Here is a 3,938-nt window from a genome sequence, read left to right on the forward strand (position 1 = left end):
GGATATTTGTTCCCGAGTCATGGGTGTTTTCTATGTATTTAAGTATTTATAAATATTTATATATTATATATATCGTTGTCTAAGTACCCTCAACACAAGCCTTATGAGTTTACTGTGGGACTTAGTCAATTTGTGTAATAATGTCCTATAAAATAAAAAAACCGCACTATCATCGAAATGTACTATTTCCTTCTTATGACCTCAGGAATACGTGGTTTAATTATTTCCGTTTCCTCGCGGGCACCTTGTGTAATAATTTTGGGACTCTGTTAAATGTAAGTAACAAAAGTGGCCGAGTGGAATGACTGGGGGGGGGGGGGGGGGGGGGTAACGGCCAACTTGAAGCGAACGTGTAATCATTTTGAAGTTTTGTGTCTATATTTCGGTGTTAAAAAATAATTTTCGCATGCACATAATATATAGCGTCATCTACAAGACAAAACACGGCGTTGTATGAAAGTTAAACTCGATATATGTACTCTTTTCTGCAGTGGCAGCGTGGTTTTATTTTTATCACTTATCACTATTCCTGTCACTTTCCCACTTACATACGTGTTAGAACGTGACAGGCATGGTGACAAATGATAAAGAGCCGACCATCTTAGCCCTACAGGTTACCCTTAGATGCCGTGATTGTTTTCGTTTCAAGCATGTGTCAGACTGGATCTCATATGCTACGCAAATGCGGTGTGACGTTTGTCATATTTTCATATCAATTTGTATTTTTCTATCTTCTAATTTAAATAAGATTCGTGTATAACTTAAGGCCCCGGTAACGATTTTAGAGCAAAAATGTGAAATTGATAGATTTAGTCGTTGAAATTGTACTCCTTTTGTTACCTAATATCTTAATAACAAGTATTGGTTTCTGTTAGCACGTCTTCTCAACTTGCCTTTTAATAATGAGGTCGCAAGCGTGCGTCCCCGGTAATATGTGACGAGAAGGGACAGTTTTTAAAAATTGATCAAAAAATAATGGTGGTAAATTATACAAAACGATGCATAAGAACAATTTCAGCAAATATTGTAGATTGTTTAAGTATCAAAGTTACATAGAAAATAAGTCAATTTTCAGATAAATTGTCACTTGTTATGAAGTAATTTCTGGGGAAAATTGATTTCGTCTAACTTTCATTTACACTACTTCTAATTTATAATAACAAAAATGTAGTTTATGAAGTATAGGATATGTGTAATACAAAACTACCATATTTAGCAGTCCAAATTTTACGAATTTTACAAATAAGATCGACAAAATCAGTGCTTTACGCACGTTTACCTAAACGTCCATCAGAAAAAAAAACATTACTAATTAAGTGAGTCTGTTTTCAAAAAAATGTTTTATTAAAATGAAAGATAATAAGACTTGCTAATAGAAACCAGTACTTGTTATTTCTAATAGTTAACAAAAAGCTGTACAATTTCATCAACTAAATCTATCAATTTGACATTTCTGCGACTAAAATCGATAACGGCCTCTTAAACATTAAATTATCCCAGTGATAAATATCACTGATACGGTCTCAGGCTGCGTTTCCGACTGAGGGATGTGTTTGTTAACACGTTCACTGCGGTCCCCTACCGAAATCGAAAGACCCCATGCAATGCAAAGTATGGTTCATTACGAGATAATTGTTGTAGCGAAGGTGTGAAGAACCAATAGGATCACTAATTATCCTCGCTCAGGGCAGCTCTAGAGGACAATATTTTTTTTACAAATTCATCTAGCCCCAAACTAAGCACTTGTACTATGGGTACCATCGCCCACACTGTTAACTATCCATCCGTGGACCTTATTACAAAAGGCATAAGGTTCAACGACGGACAGTTAAGAGTGTTGCTGTTTGTACTAGGCGACAGTAAAAATATACGTATACAGATTTCATATAAAACACCCATGACTCAGGAACAAATATCTGTGTTCATCACACAAATAAATGCCATTACCGGGATTAGAACCCGGGACCATCAGTTTCATAGGCACCCCAATAGACCAGACCTATAGTCAACTTAACAAACACACTACGCATCCTCGGTCATTTCTGGTAGAAACGCAGCCTTATACAACCGAGCTGTGAAATAATTAAGATTGTATTTTTACTTTGTGATAATAAAAGTTGATTTTTATAAATCTTTTTTTGTATATCGTATCTCCTTAACTATGGAAGGTAGAGGCAAGGAACAAAATCTCTATATACAAAAAAGTGTCCGACAAAAAAACATAAATAGGTGGCGCTACAATACCTAGAATACTTGAGAAAAAAATCAAATCATAGACAGCGCACTTCACTCCGTCAATAACGCCTAGGTTCTTAGCTACTCTAGCGCTACTCTGGAGAGATTTGGAACTATTATTTATAGCTGACAGCTGGACACTTTTGCAACAATTCTGCTTAAGGAGTTTCTGTTCCTTGCCTCTACCTTCCATATCCTTAACCTAACCTTACCCTTGGAGGAATTAACAACTGGAGTCGCCTTTAAGAGCTTACCCCTCTGTCGAAAACCTCGGCCAATGGTCATGTGTATTGTATAGACTGACGTTTATTTGACATGCCCCTTACAGATTAGTGTTAGTTAAGACTCGAGTCCTTCGAGTCTCGACTCAGTTTTTCAAACTCTTATAATTGAGACGAAATTCGAGTTCTTTTCAACTTATTACAGACTCGAATCTTTTTTAGAGACTTGAGTCCTTTTCGGAGAACTTGTATTTTTTTTACAAATAACTTAAACTTCAAAATGCATTGTCTTTATGTAATATTCATGGATATACATAACATAAAATTGTTGACAGAGTCTTTATTCGGAGACTCGAGTTCTTTTGAGTTTAGCTTAAAAAAGACTCAATAAGGGACTCGACTCGGGACTTACGTCTCGTAAAAACAAGTAGAGTTCTTCAATTTAGACTCAAAAGACTCGAGACTGTTTACACAAAATTATAGACAAGGCGTCTCCAGTTGTTAATTCCTCCAAGACCTTGCAGATATAACAGAAATTTAACCCTTTTGAGTGAGAACCCTTAACCCTTTGAATGCCACGCCTATTATGAATCAAGCACCATCGTACACTTTGTTGCAATGCGTGAAGAGCAACGGTTAATAGCCGCCTGGTCATAGGGTTGAAGAAACATGTGATCGAAAGTTGTACCCATAGCGCCAAGAACGCTTATAAGAAGAACGCTTCATAAGTATGTATACATTTTTCATCTTATTGCAATGGATTGAGCTAAAGAAATGTACACATATTTATGAACTCGACTGTACGCTGATATTAACCTTCATACGACACGTGCTATCTAAACCAAAAAATGAGACAGTACCACGCATGTGACACCTCTGATGTCACAGGCAGGACCAGTTTTGTTCATAGACGTAGGATGGGTAATTGGGTATAGTTGTGCAGTTCTCAAACATTTCTTCATCAAATAGGCCACAGGGGCACTTTTGCATTTAAATTTTTACAATCATTAGAAATAACAAAATAAAATTACATATAGAATCAATTAAATATTAGATACTTTATTAGAGATGTATAGAGCCTCTAAATGTCGAATTACACAAATAAAAAGCTATGATAAACAACCATTGAAGAATGTTGTAACCGCCAGAATGACAGAGTGTATGCAAAAAACAGTCAAGAGGCGATTTGCGGCTGTTCCGAGAGTGCAACGAGGCCATCATCCCTCTTATGTGATGATTTGGCTGGGTCTGTCATACTCAGGGCTAACACAGGTTCATTTCTGTGAAAAAGGTGTTAAAACTGGGGCCAAATTTTACCAGGAAACCGTTCTCGAACCAATAGTGAAACCCTTAAGCCACACCCTATTTCAAAACCAGCCATGGGTCTTTCAACAGGACTCAGCTCCTGCACATAAGGCAAAAACAACTCAAGCCTGGTTTCGAAGGAACATAATTAACTTTATTGCCCACGAAGACTGGCCG

This window comes from Cydia pomonella, chromosome 25, assembly GCF_033807575.1.
Source record: "Cydia pomonella isolate Wapato2018A chromosome 25, ilCydPomo1, whole genome shotgun sequence".
In the NCBI taxonomy this organism is placed as follows: domain Eukaryota; kingdom Metazoa; phylum Arthropoda; class Insecta; order Lepidoptera; family Tortricidae; genus Cydia; species Cydia pomonella.